The 15993-nt window shown below is 42.0% G+C and overlaps 1 protein-coding gene and 1 pseudogene across 1 annotated transcript in view; one reads left to right on the top strand and one right to left on the bottom strand.

Moving 5' to 3' along the window:
• The window catches only part of MGAT4B (alpha-1,3-mannosyl-glycoprotein 4-beta-N-acetylglucosaminyltransferase B), a 530095-nt gene that overhangs the window by 284062 nt on the left and 230040 nt on the right, over positions 1-15993 (bottom strand). The gene's annotated exons all lie outside the window — the stretch shown is intronic.
• Positions 5150-5268, top strand: LOC134937115 (5S ribosomal RNA; annotated as a pseudogene).

Raw genomic sequence — 15993 nt, 5'->3', positions numbered from 1 at the left:
TTGGCATGCTGCATATCAGTTTAATCAGCAGAAGCTGCTTGTGCATCCTAGTCACATAGCAATACAAATAAGATGTATTTTCATTAAAAAAAAGGTGCCCGACGTTAGTATTGATGCAAGATTTGTGAGGACACATCTGTATTCAAGCAGAGGCAGAGGTCACAGTGTTAGTGGCAGTGTGAGTGCTGTGTGCATGTGAGTGAGTTGGTTGTGCAGTAGTATTCGGAATATGTGTAGGAGCATTATGTGTGTCATGTAAAAATGCATTAATAATGTGCAACATATGTGTAAAGAGCCACTATGTGTGTCATTATGTGTATAAGGGCATTAATAATGTGCGGCATATGTGTAACAGGGTACTACTGTATGTGTGTCATTATGTGTATAAGGGCACTAATAATGTACAGCAAATGTGTAGGGGGCACTATGTGTGTCATTATGTGTATAAGGGCATTAATAATGTGCGGCATATGTGTAACAGGGTACTACTGTATGTGTGTCATTATGTGTATAAGGGCACTAATAATGTACAGCAAATGTGTAGGGGGCACTATGTGTGTCATTATGTGTATAAGGGCATTAATAATGTGCGGCATATGTGTAACAGGGTACTACTGTATGTGTGTCATTATGTGTATAAGGGCACTAATAATGTACAGCAAATGTGTAGGGGGTACTATGTGTGTCATTATGTGTATAAGGGCAATAATAATGTGCGGCATATGTGTAACAGGGTACTACTGTATGTGTGTCATTATGTGTATAAGGGCACTAATAATGTACAGCAAATGTGTAGGGGGCACTATGTGTGTCATTATGTGTATAAGGGCATTAATAATGTGCGGCATATGTGTAACAGGGTACTACTGTATGTGTGTCATTATGTGTATAAGGGCACTAATAATGTACAGCAAATGTGTAGGGAGCACTATGTGTGTCATTATGTGTATAAGGGCATTAATAATGTGCGCCATAAGTGTAAGGGACATTATGTGTAAAAGGGCATTAATAAAGGTTGTCATAATGTGTAAGGCGCATTATGTTTATAAGGACATTAATGTATCTCATATGTGTAAGGGGCATTACTGTGTGGAATTGTGTATAAATGCATTACTAATGTGTGGCATTACTGTATGTGTATAAGGTGCTCTACTATGTGGCGTTGCATATAGAAAGGGCACTACTGTGTCATCTAATGTGAATAAAGAGTAATAAGGTGTGGTGTAATGTGAATAAGGAGTAATTCAGTGTGATGTAATGTGAATAAGGGGCTCTACTGTGAGGAGTGACATTTATAAGGTAAAGTGATACTACTGTGGGATGTAATATGAATTATGGACACTATCGCAAGATAAAATGTGAATAAAGTTGCAGTACTGTGTGGCGTAATTGGAATTGGGGTTACTATTGTGTGGCCATGCCCCTTCCCAGCAAGAAGATGCCACTTTTTGGGCTATGCGTCAAATGTGCGAACTGTTCCTATTTAAAATATAGGGGGTGCAAGGACTGCTATGGGTGAGGAGTGATGGTGCTGGGAAAGAGGTGCAAGGTCAGAGGCAGAACCAGCGGTGGTGCTAGAGGGCACCAGCCAAAATCTTGCCTAGGGCATCATACTGGTTAGGGCCAGCTCTGGCTCACCTCCTAGTGAAGTGGGCAGGATGGGAAGAATAAATCTGTGTATCGCCATCCATGGCAGAGACGGGGCCAGTATAGCGTGAGTATATGATGATCGTGGTACTTTGGAGTAGCTACCTCTTCTGATGAGAATAGTCCGGCCCCACCCCACATCAGGAGACACCCGCATCTCCTCTCTAGGCTTCTCCCAGAGACGAGATTTATAGAGGTGCCCAAGAAAATGAGTGACGTTCCGCTACCGTAACAAGTGGAAATGTGCACGGCCAAAAATAAACTTAGGGCCCTAATTGAACCACCACTGATTATATTCAGAATAACTCTGTTTACTTGTAGAGGCCAGTATGTGATATGTTCATCAGTTGAGGTGGTGTCTTACGCTGTTTTTTTATTCCTGCATGATGCAGAAAGTTTGATGATTTTTTCTGGGCACCAAACTGTGGTGTTTGGGTGTAGACCATTATGCCGGCACTTGGGATCCTGGCACCCAGCATACCGGCGCCGGGATCCCGACTGCTGGCATGCAGGCAGCAGGGTGAGAACAAAATAGCCCCATGTGGGCTCGCTGCGCTCGCCACACTTCGGGCATGGTGGCGCGCGACGCTATTTATTCTCCCTCCAGGGGTGTCGTGGACACCCAAAGAGGGAGAATAGTTGTCGGTATGCTGGCTGTCGGGAATCCGGCACCGGTATACTGAGCGCCGGGATCCCAACATACAGCATATCAAATGCCTCCCGTGGTATTTATATGCAGCAAGAAAACAGCTGAAACAATAGAAGCGCTCTGTAATAATTGATACTATGTATCCTGCACCTGTCACACAAGTAACTAAACAACTACTACAAAGTATTTTTAGCCTCCATTACCCTAACCCTCTGGGACTGGTGGCTTGGGCTAACCCTTGGGGGATGGTGGGTAGGGCTAACCACCCACATATTGCCTAACCCTAACCCCCCGGGCCCTAATCTGAACTTTTGTACCAATAGTGTGCTGTGCTGTGTGTCCCAGTATCACATATGTGATACTGGGACACACAGCACAGCACACTATTGGTACAAAACCATTGAGTGCTACTACTGATTTTGATTCTTTGAGTATCACATGCCGATTTTTAAGTTTGATCAGGTTGTAAATTATATGAATCTCCAGTGGGTTTTTTATTCCATAATTTCCACACTTTTATCCCTCCTGATTAGCCAGGCATTATTGGCTATGTACTCATAGTGGATGATCCACTTTTTACCGATGTTAATATCCCAGAGCAAATTAATCCCTTGATTGTTTGAGGCTAATTACTCGAATAAGATGTACCCCTGATGAAGTCTCTGTGAGAGGCGAAACGCGTTGGATTATCAAATTTGTTGTGATCTGACCTCCAATTTACAATCCTTGAAGGAGGAGTTCGCGAAATAAATATTTGAACATCTGCTCTTATGTGGAACACCACTGGATGTTAGTGGTGGTTGAAATGTTTTATGGACAGTTATATCAATTCAGTATCAAATGATCTTTTATAAATTTTAATAAATATTGTGTATTGGAACATATTGTTTGTTTTCCTAAACAAGATTTTATTTGACATTAGGTCATTCTGCCACAAAAATAGGGGTGTTATAACAGCCCCAAGGCGACAATTACACTAATACTACATATTTGTTTTTTGGTTCCTCATAACAGGGAACCTACTGTAATAAGGCAGCCGATCCTAATTATTGAATGTGATCTCTACCCTATTACTCTATTTTTAATCAGCGCAGAAAGGTTTTTTTTTTTTTGTTTGATATATATATGTGTATATGTGTGTGTGTGTGTGTGTGTGTATGTATGTATGATAACTCGATAAATATACAATAAAAAGAACAGCGACACATTGTGATAAAACAACAAAAAAAAAATGATATTTAAATAATGTCACAACATTGCAACGTTTTGGGGCCCGTAGCCTCTTTGTCAAGACGTCAATACATATGGTGCACACTGTACATAGGCATTTAGCTCGGCGACGTCTTTATTCATTTACTGAATAAAAGTTCTTTGAGCTGATCAGAACTCAACATGCGCCAGATATAAAGCTTCTATTGCTGAAAGAGGCTTGTGCAAGTGTAACAAATACTGATCTACGTTGAACAATCGCTAGCTTTTAATTGTACACATACTGGAACAACATAATGAAAAGATCTTATTTATGAGTGCATTTCAGAAGAGACTCCCTATACACTAGCAGAACAGCAGCGCCTGGAGGAACAAAGAGACAACAGGATAGAAGACTGAGTAAACATGGTCTCAATTGCTATGTCGCCTTCTTTTTTTTTTTTTTCACATGTAATAATTTCTTGTCGACAAAATTATGGAGCCTTTGAAACCTGTGTCTGGATAAAGCTTTTAGCTAAACGGAAATGTAAAATGGCACAATTCCTTGTTTAGCCAGGATTTGAAAAGTGAATGTCTCAGGCAGCAGAAAACTGTATTAAGCTGATCAACGTTCTACGATGGTCTTACCGGAGCACTAACCTCTACAGAAATAAGAAACATTGCTTACATTAGTATAGAATTCCAGAACATATATGGTATCTGTGTAACTATCTAGTATGTTTGAAGATTCAAGTCTCCACCTTCCACCAGGGCCGTAGAGAGCTTTCCTGGGCCCCAGTAATGCAGCGGGCATGGTCTTATCCCAGAGATGTGGCCACGCCCATTTAAAAAAAATAAGAATTTACTCACCGGTAATTCTATTTCTCGTAGTCCGTAGTGGATGCTGGGGACTCCGTAAGGACCATGGGGAATAGCGGGCTCCGCAGGAGACTGGGCACTCTAAAGAAAGATTTAGTACTATCTGGTGTGCACTGGCTCCTCCCTCTATGCCCCTCCTCCAGACCTCAGTTAAGGAAACTGTGCCCGGAAGAGCTGACATCACAAGGAAAGGATTTTGGAATCCAGGGTAAGACTCATACCAGCCACACCAATCACACTGTACAACTTGTGATAAACTTACCCAGTTAACAGTATGAACAACAACTGAGCATCACTCAACCGATGCTACATAACCATAACCCTTTGTTAAGCAATAACTAGTATATACACGTATTGCAGAAAGTCCGCACTTGGGACGGGCGCCCAGCATCCACTACGGACTACGAGAAATAGAATTACCGGTGAGCAAATTCTTATTTTCTCTAACGTCCTAGTGGATGCTGGGGACTCCGTAAGGACCATGGGGATTATACCAAAGCCATTGCCACCCTGACACTGGTGCCTCATACCTCGATTGTGAATAAGGGGTGAATTCCTACTCCTATGCTTATTTTTTTGCACCAGCAAGAGTGACCAGATGATTTAAATCCTTCATATACCCCTATTTATGGGTAATTGATAAGGCGAGTGACAGTCCTTTTATAAAAAAGCCTATACGTTTGTATCTAGAAAAGTATCCATAAGGGGATACATTATCATCTACTCCCCGTTTGGGCCAATATTCCTCTGTAAAAGTGGTATTTTGACTCTGGTAAGTGCCACTTCACCTACTACCACACCACACTGTATATGCCCAATCTCGTTCGATCTTGGAAGCAATACAGTGTTGGGCCTGATTAGTACCAGGCTGGATCACCACCTGGGCATATCAGGTGTTGTTGGTTATATATGGCAGTGTCACAGAAAGAGGACTACTTGCATAGCTTCTGACATACAAATTATGCATTTGAGCAAAGGATAAACCATTATCTCTTTAATATTTTCACGGTTAAAGGAAACTTTTTGTTCTAAAATTTAGCTGCATCAAAAAACTTTTCTATTATGAAGGTTGGTCCTTGTGTTTTTCTTTTATTAAGTATAGTATAATAAAAGTTATGTTTTAATACAATAATAATTACAACCTTTCGTCTATGAAATAGAGTGCTCCCAACCAAGGTTACTTCTTTTTCTCCTTCCATTTGCCTCCCTATATATTGTAAGCTTGGCCTTCCTACCTCTATGACTGTTTGTTATTACCCAGTTTTGTTTTATGATTGTTGCTTCCAATTGTAAAGTGCAACAGAATTTGCTGCGCTCTATAAAAATATCTCTGCAGTATGCAAAATGTCTGCCAGTTGCAACCTTATGAGTCAAGCTTTAAAGCAGCAATACCACATATATTAGAGCATTTTTTCCCCTTTAGATAGTGAGTACCTTTCAAACATGCACATTTTCTTATCTGTCAATCAAATCATTATCTCCTTTTCACAATTTCTGGAGGTTGCAAAATATGGCTGCCAGTTGCACATGTCACTTGATGATACAAGGGGGAGGAAGATGATTTTACATTAAACAGCGCTGACAGAGCTCAGGAGGCTGTTCGATGGCCTCTGTGCACATTACACCAGGTGGCTGTAGTCCAAGGCACTGAATAATGGTAGACCACCAATAGCAGCCTGAAGAAACAAACCAAGGAAAAATTGTAAACACCAACATTCTCATTTAGCCACAGTGATTAACATTAACAAAAAACTGCACTCATCTGTTCGTGGCATTGCTGCTGTACTGTTACTAATTAATTCCATCTCAGACTTTGTTCCCCATTATCTCTCTTCACACAGTTCTCTGTTCTCATAAATGTCCTTCAGAATGTTCAATGACAAACATATCCAAGTCTTCTTAACCGGGCAGCTCATTTCAAGGCTGAAAGCAGACGTAGGGGTAAATTTACTAAGATGGGAGTTCTATTTATGATGGGATGTTGCCCATAGCAACCAATCAGATTCTACTTCTCAATTATCTAGAACCTTCTAGAAGATAATACCTGGAATTTGATTGGTTGCTATGAGCAACATCCCATGTTAAATAGAACTCCCATCTCAGTAAATTTCCCCCATAGTCTTAGTATTTCTCAACATGTCAAAGAGAACATCGTAATTAATAAGCGTCCTAAAATTCGTCTTTGGTTCTCTTATTTATTAGGGATAGACTTTTTCTCTGTAAACGAACACAAAGGGGCAGATGCATTAAGCCTGGAGAAGTGATAAAGCAGTGATAAGTGCAAGGTGATAACGCACCAGCCAATCAGCTCCTAACTGTAAATTTACATACTGGAGCAGATTGATTGGTGTGTCATCACCTTGCACTTATCACTGCTTTATCACTTCTCCAGGCTTAATACATCTGTCCCATTCAGAGCATACTAACTTGTGACAGAGAGCTTGACGAGAATGATTCTACCATGTACAGTAGATGATAAATATTCTGATGTTCTTTTCTGAGTTTCTGTTTTGGTATACAGTAGGATCTGTTTTGGTATACAGTAGGCTCTGTTTTGGTATACAGTAGGATCTGTTTTGGTATACAGTAGGAACAGGGTGAATAGTCCTGCGAGTTTCTGGTTTAAAAAAAAATGATGTACTGTGTGTAGGAGATACAACATAAAAAATCCCTATTTTGTGACATGTACCAACATCATTACTAGGTCTACTTTTAATAGAAATTTTTGCTTTAAAAATTGAAGAAATATAAATTTTATTAAAAAAAACAACAAAAAAACAGGAGATCCAGTAACTTCTAGTTATTGAACGCACAGCAAGTGAACACACAAGTCCAGAGAGTGAACAATGTGACCTGCTTTAATAACATACAATGAAACACGTATTATGATTGGCTGAGAAGTGCTTGTTTCAATTTATTAAACTTGAAAAATGATAATTCCCTGGCTGATTCACGCTAATGTATCCCTAGCATCATTGGTGTATCTATAATGGGTGCAGAGGCGCCGAGAGGGGGGTGGAGTGGGTACTAAAAATTACCTGGGCTTGTTGGAGGGGCCCTGGGTCAACTGCAGAGGATCACGGCTGATGGGGACACATTTGTGGAGTGTGCGGTACCACTTTAAAATACAATATTTTTCAGTATTTTATGCTAAGGGTACATAACCACACCTCCTGTGATTAGGCCATGCCCCTTGAAAAGTACCTGGGCCCAGCCCGGCTCTCGAATGCCCTGCATCTCCCATTACATCATTAACTGGCTGCCAGACAGAACACAGCTCCAGTGCCATCTCTCCCCCCCCTCCCCCTCACAGCTCTCACTGGCTGCCTGCCAGGATACATATCCACTCCATCTCTCTTTACAACTCTAACTGGATGCTGCCAGACCAAATACATTGGTCAAAGCAACAATCATTCTGCTTTCATTTAATCAGAAGAAAAAGGAGGGATGAAAGAAAAGAGGGGAAGAGAGACTGGGGGTGGTGCTGCAGGGGTCTGAGAAAAAGAGGGACTGAGACTGATGGGGGGGGGGGGACACACTGATAAAGAGAGCATCAAAGATGGCATAAGATAGGTAGGGAGGGGGGTGGGGGGGGATAGCTGGCCACTGCAGCTAGACATGGGTCTATAATACTAGGAAGTATAAGGAGATCCCCAGAAATAAGTTCAGTCAAGTAAATATTTCAGGCCTGATTCAAAGTCAGACGCAACGCAGTTGCATCTCCAATTTTTGACACTGGTCATATTACTAGTAACGGGTCATTATTAGAACAATTATAGGAGGCCTGGCACTACCAGAATATCAGCATGGTAACAAGACATACGAGAGTCGTAAAACACAAATAAATAAATAATACAATTACTGACTCTAACTAACGTCTCCTGCAAATCTTACTACACCAATGTGTCGTTTATGGGAACATTTGTGTGTTTAGTTAACGTTGGACGGGCCAGCTGCTAATTTCCTGCTAAGGAAGCTGGGTAGACTGATGTCTGATGGATTTTCTGTTTAGGAAGAGATTTAGCTATCCCCTTGTATAACGGAAGGAAACAGGCTAAGCCATCTGCCACTGAACTTTCTAGGTCTTACGGTTCATTGAAAACAGACCAAGACACAAATGGCAGCACATCCACTGTGTCAATGGGAGCTTTCATCTGTTCATTTAGATTAACTCTTCTGCTCACAATCATTTTCATCAGATAAAACGCAGTATTCATGGTGCATTCTGTGGGGCTACAATGTTGCAGAGGACGTTTACAGAGAAGGGCGCTAACAGAACAGGTTACAATGATTATAAAGTAGTTTGCTATGCTAAGCTTACCTTAATGATTTAGTTGCTACCATTGGTCTCATAACAATCAGGTCCAAGCCTTTAACAGCCCACATAAGTAACAGAGAGAGCAATACTCACATGCACCTAGCAGGGAAGAGCACAGTTCATGTGTCCGTCCCCCCATTGTGGGAGTGCTAGTGGGCTTGTATCATGCCAGGGGCAGAGGGGTGACCAGCAGCACAATGTATGAGCAAGGGTTTTATTTTCCATGTGTGCACAAGACTAGGAATGGCCAACATTGGATTAAACATCGATGGTACAATTGGCAGTTAACCATTGATGGTATAAACCATCTGCAGGGAACCATTGATGGTAATCCCTGCTTTATCATTAACTAGGCCAATCAGAGTCTGGGAGGGGGCTTTGTGGATACATTGGTTCTCCCCTATCGATGGCAAAAAGTATTCAACATCTGGCATACACAATTGATGTTTTTGAAACAACAGTGGTCGATGGCCATCCGTACACAATACTAAGTAATCATCTTGGCAGGCAAGTGCTAGGGGACACACATAGCCCATCAAAACTGGGAACCAATAGGTTTTGGGCACACCAAGGAAACATAACATCCGTAGGTGTACTTGGCATAGCAAACTTCATCAGCTGCTATGTATACTTTTATAGTATGCGCATAATAAATATTACACCAATGCTGATTGGTTGCCATGGGCAACTTCTCCACTTTTATCTCTGCTTAGTACATCTCCCCCTTGGACACAATCTGCGGTTTAGGAATAGCAGGCTATTAGGCAAACCAGTAATATACTGTAGGACACAGAAATGTTTCCTGACCCCTAGAAAGGAAACGGGATAAAATACATAATTTCTATTAAAATGCTTTAAGTCATGACATATTTTGCAATGTTACAGTGTAAGTAGATAACCTAAAGGGACATTGTTCCAATATATCCTTAATCTGTACATATTTCCTGGGAGATCGCACCACTTCTGAGCACATTGGGTGGACAATAAATGGAAAGATTTAAACTGTGTTGTGTTCATCAATGTTGACGTGTTGTTTTTACATTCCTGTAGCGCCTGTTGGGTATAGATTATTTATTTCTGTATACTGTTTGTCATGTTTGGAGGATTTTAGTGGACTTCAATTATACACATGGGGCTGGTGGTTGTAGCGTCTTGGGAACATTTCCACTTCCCTTCAATACCAATTAGGAGATCATACCCTACTAGACCTTAAAAGCGGGATCAGCATGAAAAGCCGGCGGTCGGGATGCCAGTGGTAAGTATACCGACGCCGGCATCCCGATTGTGGCAATGCCGACAAGGGTGCACAGGGTACCCTAATCACCCTCCCCTACCACCTAACCCTCCCTGTCCGCAGCCTAACCCTAACCTCCCCTATTGGTGTCCAACCCTAACCACCCCCTGATGGTGCCTAAACCTAACCCTCCCCCCCCTTAGTACCTAACCCACCCTCTCTGTAGCCTAACCCTAACTCCCCTGTAATGTGCCTAAACCTAATCCCCCATCCCGCAGCCTAAACTTAACCTGGCAGTGCATACTTACCTTTGGGATCGCGACTGTCGGGATATCATTGTCGGGATCTTCTGGATGCCAGCATCGGTATTCTGGCAGCTGTCGGGATTCCTGTGTCAGTATTACGGCTTCCGTGATCCCGACAGCTGGGATCCTGAACGCATCCCGCAAATACAGTGCATCGCCATTGCTTCACAATGTAAGTGGCTAGAATGCGAGGGATATAAGAAACACACGTATGTTCTGGTGGTGTTCATTGTAGATCAGAGGTTCCCAAACATAAGCTACACTGATCCACACAGGCAGATTCAAGTCATACATCAGCCGGTTACATTTAACAACTAAAACCAATTTATTGGTAGAGTGAACCTGTGACCTGTACTTTAAAGATAATTATAAAATGATTGTTACCATCCATTCCCTACCGTACAGCTCTAGCTGGGCCATCTCCGAGGCAGGTATTAATATTCAGGAGTATTGTCATTATTAATGAGAGCATGAATATCCCATTGGCTGTCAGGAACATGCTGTGATCATTGGAAACATTTAAGTGAAATCAAAATTGCTGGAGTTGTTAGGTTACACACTTCCAATTTGCAACACAGGCTCCTGAATGGTTCTGAAGAAATGGATTATACTAAAGCTCTCAGGGCATACCTCCACAAGAGCAAACTTGTATTCTGACTCGTGGTAAAGTAGCAGGAAGAACTAGGCACAGAGGTTACGCACTCCATGCTAGGTTCCTGGAGTATCGTGAGTCTGAAACATCAGTGGGGCCAGTTATCTATATGTGGCCCGTTACTTGGTGGAAATAGTTTTTAATGTTCCAATGCATTAGGAGGTATTTTCTAAACATTTAAGGTGACATGGGACCTGTTATGAGATATTATGGGTAAGTGCTTGGTACATACTAAGACAAAGTTTTATATGTTTGCAGATATAAGAGGTAACTGATATTTAGGTGTGTTATTTAAGGTTATTTGCAAGATCTTTGCATATAGTTGGTTAGTAGCCAGGTACATACTCGCCGATGTGTGTACCCAGCAATATTGGCTGCGGCGGGGACCCAGCGGGGTGCCAAAATCATGTGCATACACACTTGCCGATGCTGGCTTGAAGGGAGTGACGGCGGGGGAAAGCAACGGGGGGAGTGGGGGCCATGCGACCTCTTTAACAATAAAATAATGGAGCGCTATGATGTTAAAATAATAATAATATGATGGTGTTATTGTGGTTCGGTCAAATGCTGAAAAAAAAAGAGATAAGGTTAAAAGTAATGTTTAAGCTCTTTTGGTGAATTTGTTTAAAAAGTCCCGATAGCACAGAGTATGTCCACTTTTGTCAACACTATACGTCACCCGAAACATCACTTCCGGGTGACGTAGTTCAGGGCTTCTCACCCGGAAGTGACTTTCCGCAACGCTGTCCGAACTTCCGGCTGGAAGGGAGACACGCCGGCAGAGACTGGAAACCCGCTACCGCAACCAGAGGACCGGAGGTAGGGTAGGGAAAGTTAGAACACCCGCCTGTGCCCTCACAATAGTGTTGACAAAAGTGGACATACTCTGTGCTATCGGGACTTTTTAAACAAATTCACCAAAAGAGCTTAAACATTACTTTTAACCTTATCTCGTTTTTTTCAGCATTTGACCGAACCACAATAACACCATCATATTATTATTATTTTAACATCGTAGCGCTCCATTATTTTATTATTTTAAATTACCAGACCAATATGGAGCTGCTTTAGAAGAGCGCAGTACACTTCTTAAATATATTGACCTATTTAACAAGGTCCTCCCTCGCCTGGACTGTTCAGACGAGGGAGGGGGTCATTAACGATGCAAACTCCCGCACATCGTTAACAATATTGAGTGTACACACTAGATGACAAAGTAAAAGATATTGCTCAGAATGGCCCTTCTGAGCGATATCTTTAACCTTCTCGTCTAGTGTGTATGGAGCATAAGGCAATCTATGCTGGGATACATTCTGAAAGATTTTGGAGAGGAATGTGTAACAGGTCTTCACCTAAGAAAGAAAAACTTATCACCTATTCCGTAATTTCGTACCCCTTCTTCTCACTGAGCTTACAACTAAATGTTTCCTGTAAACTGTATGTCAGTGTAGCTAGGGGGCACATAGATGGGTATGGGTCATAGGGTCGACCACACTTAGGTCGACAGTCACTAGGTAGACCCCTATTGGTCGACCGTGACTAGGTCGACACCTGACATAGGTCAACATGGTCATTAGATCAACATGAACACGGCCGACATGGAAAAATCTCGACATGCGTTTTAAACAATTTTGGTGTCGTTTTCTTCGTTAAGTGACTGGGAACCCCAATTAGTGCACCATGTCCCCACACACGGCGAGCGCAGGCTAGGTGCCTCGCTCCACTATCGCTGCGCTCGGCACAGGTTACTATTCCAATCATAATCCACGTGGATCGTAAGCATGAAACAGTTCTAAACATTTTTTAAATAATTTGAAAAACTCATGTCGACCTTTTTCCATGTCGACCTATAGTGGTCGACCTAATGACTGTTGACCTAAGTGTTGTCGACCTAATGACCGTATACCAAATAGATTACTTATTTCTTTTGTACATTTCTTAACTGTGGACAGCGGCAGCGAGACAACATTAATGTTGAGAAGATGCATCTCTTTGCAGATTCAGCGCAAGCTTACAACATTTTACTGATGAAACAATGGGGGTCATTCCGCACATAGCAACTTTTTGCTGCAAGTGCGATCAACTAGATGCCGCCTATGGGGGAGTGTATTTTAGCATAGCAAGGCTGCGATCGCTTGTGCAGCCCTGCTATGCTAAAAACGTTTTGTGTAAAAGAAGACCAGCCCTGCAGTTACTTACCCTGTGCGATGAATCCAGCAATGAACGTCCCGGAATTGACGTCAGACATCCTCCCGCCAAACGCCTCGACACGCCTGCATTCGGATCTACACGCCCGGAAAACGGTGAGGCGACGCCCCGATCCGCCTCCCACCTGTCAATCTTCTTGTGGTCCGCACTGTGACCGCTTTCTTCGTTCCCAGCGTCGTTGCCCAGCGACTGCCGTCGCTGAGCAATGACGCGTCTGCGCATTGCGTCCGCCGCGCATGCACAGAAATGACCCGTTTGCACCGCTGCAATGAACCGCAGCGTTCAAGCGGGTCGGACTGACCCGCAATGACCAAAAGAACTGCAACAGTCCTGTAACAATGCGGTGTAGCATGTTGTGCAAAAAGAAAAATCAGTTGGGAATGTTGAAATGCATGAGGAATCAACTAGTACCAATCTTTATGACCAATGACATACGGGGAGATTTATCAAAGCTTGGGGACAGATAAAGTGAAGAGATTTAAAATATCAACTAATCAGCTCATTACTGTAAATTTTCAAACACAACCTGTATTGGCAGTTATGAGCTGATTGGTTAGTACTTTACCTCTCTCCAAGCTTTGCTAACTCTCCCACATAGGGGTCAATCCAATTAGCTGCACAGGATGCGAAGTGTCGTTGTTGCGGCTTTTAAACGTCAGAAACGGCACCCAATCTCGCACCATTCATTCTGCCTGAATTTGCACAAAGTTGCTCGCTACCCTATGAGGCAGCAAGCACTTCTGAGCGAGTTCGGCCCGCCGTAAAGTGTGGCCACTCCCACAACATCATCGTGGCTAATTGGACTGTCCCCATACCAGTTCCTAAAGGACTACCCTTTACTATAAAAGTCAAATGTGGTGCATTTCTCATACAGTACCAGTATGGGTGTGGTATGATATGTCGGCATTCAGAACGTTGCCAATCAAAATGTCGATACCAGAATGTTAACAAGTTCTGAAAGATGATATGGTCATCACATCATCATAGCATTTTTTAAAACCTAATCTAACCTTAAATTTAGCATTAAAATGTTATATCAACATTTAGATGTCGACATTTCTGTATATCATGTTTCATATTGAGAAAATATCCATGTCGACTGTTGACATTCCGACTGGATACTGTCTGCACCGCATTATTACCCCTCTGTGTTACTGAACCAGTGGACCTTGGCCTTGATAAGAGAGATTTTAGATAATTATATGGGTAATAAAGCTAATTTTTAATACCAGCCGTCACTAAGGAAATATTGCTTTGGAGAGGATAATTTTGCCCTGTCATCACAAAGCTCTGCATCACCAAGGTTCATGAATGTAACGGAATGCATCCTTTATTTAAGCTGTGTTAAATCAATATCTGACTCTTTACTGAATTATGAAAATAAAGCACATGAAGAAGATTATGTGTAGATAGAATAATCACATGCGAATAAAACAATTACGGCATAATGGGCAAAATATTTGGATCTTTTTCTGTTAAGGAGATTATTCTCTGAGCAGCAGAAACCTATCAGGAGATGCTGTGCGGCAATACGGAACATGTTTCTAGTGGTTCACTTCCTTAAATTACCAAAGGCTCTTCTCTTTTGCGTCCTCCGGAGCGGACAGCTCTGGGCAAGATTAATACAGAGAGCAGGCACAGTAGGCACACTGGCGATATGCGTGCAGCAAATATGCCAAGCCTGGGGAAGGTTTATTAAAACGCAGCATGCCTGGTAACTGATTAGCCCAAACTCCAGGGGCAACCGCAGTGTTGTTCCAGATCCTTGCTTTGTTTTTTTATTTATTTCTTGTGTTCCCTCTTTAAATTTACAATTTAGTTTTGGCTCATGAAGGGAAGAGTAGAAACAAATTCACTTGCAGGAATTCAGAGTGACCTAGATAAACAAAGTCACTGGCTAGGAAAGAGACACAAATAAACATTAAATTAAACATTCAAAAATATATATTCTATTTTACTTCTCGCCGTGTGGTAACCCCTTTGCCTGCCTACACACAGCGGAGGAACCCATTTTGTAATCCGAACCTTTTACCAGCAAATCAGTCTGCTAGACAACATTCTAAAAGATATTAATTCCTCCCACAAAATAGATGCCCTCTACTGTTGTGCTGCAAGGCATTATGGGTGGCTAAGTGGGGAGGATAAACATATCTATTCCCCTGGAATGTCTGAGAGACTACCAAATTTTCAACCCCTGTAATAGTAGGTCACCCTCCTGAATCCCAACAATTTGTTATTGAAATGGGTGAGAGAGGGAGGTCTCCTGAGTACTTAATTATAAGTAAATTGTATCATCATGGCGCCAGCCCCGTTGTGTGATCCCATAACACACGGTAGGCGGGGGGGGGGGGGGGGGGGGTTAGATGTCTAATGATGCTCCGCCCTTCCCTCTTCAAGGGCCACTGGTATATCCCCATTGGGCAAAAAGGAGAGACCGAGACCAAAATTTGGCAAGTAAGACTGAGGGATATTCATAAAAAATGGCAAATAGAGAAATGCAAGAAAAATTACTCTAATAATAATAATAATAATAATATCTCAGACGTGTGCTTTCATTTTCTAAATTCTAATAAAAATTAAGGGGCCTATAGATCAGAAATTAATTGGGCCAATTCCCCATTCTGTGACTGACTGGATTGGGGGATTGGCAAAATCTAACATGTTGGACAAACTCAATTTGCAGATTCCTACCCAAAAATTACTGGCATCTCCTAGTCTGGGATTCTTAACACGTAGCAGTTTGCCAATGCCCTTGAAAAATCATAGATCATCAATTGATACAGGGTAATCCTTGTAAGAATTATGGTCCATATTAGTTAGACCCTATGGTTGCCATGGGTAACCATATCTTGCTATTCAACATTTTTCCTTGTTATCCACTTTGGTGCTCTTAATATAATAATAGACCAAAAA

The sequence above is a fragment of the Pseudophryne corroboree genome, chromosome 6 (genome assembly GCF_028390025.1).
Source record: "Pseudophryne corroboree isolate aPseCor3 chromosome 6, aPseCor3.hap2, whole genome shotgun sequence".
Classification (NCBI taxonomy): Eukaryota; Metazoa; Chordata; class Amphibia; order Anura; family Myobatrachidae; genus Pseudophryne; species Pseudophryne corroboree.
Note: the sequence above shows the minus strand (reverse complement) of the source record. Positions and strands in the feature narration are given on the sequence as shown.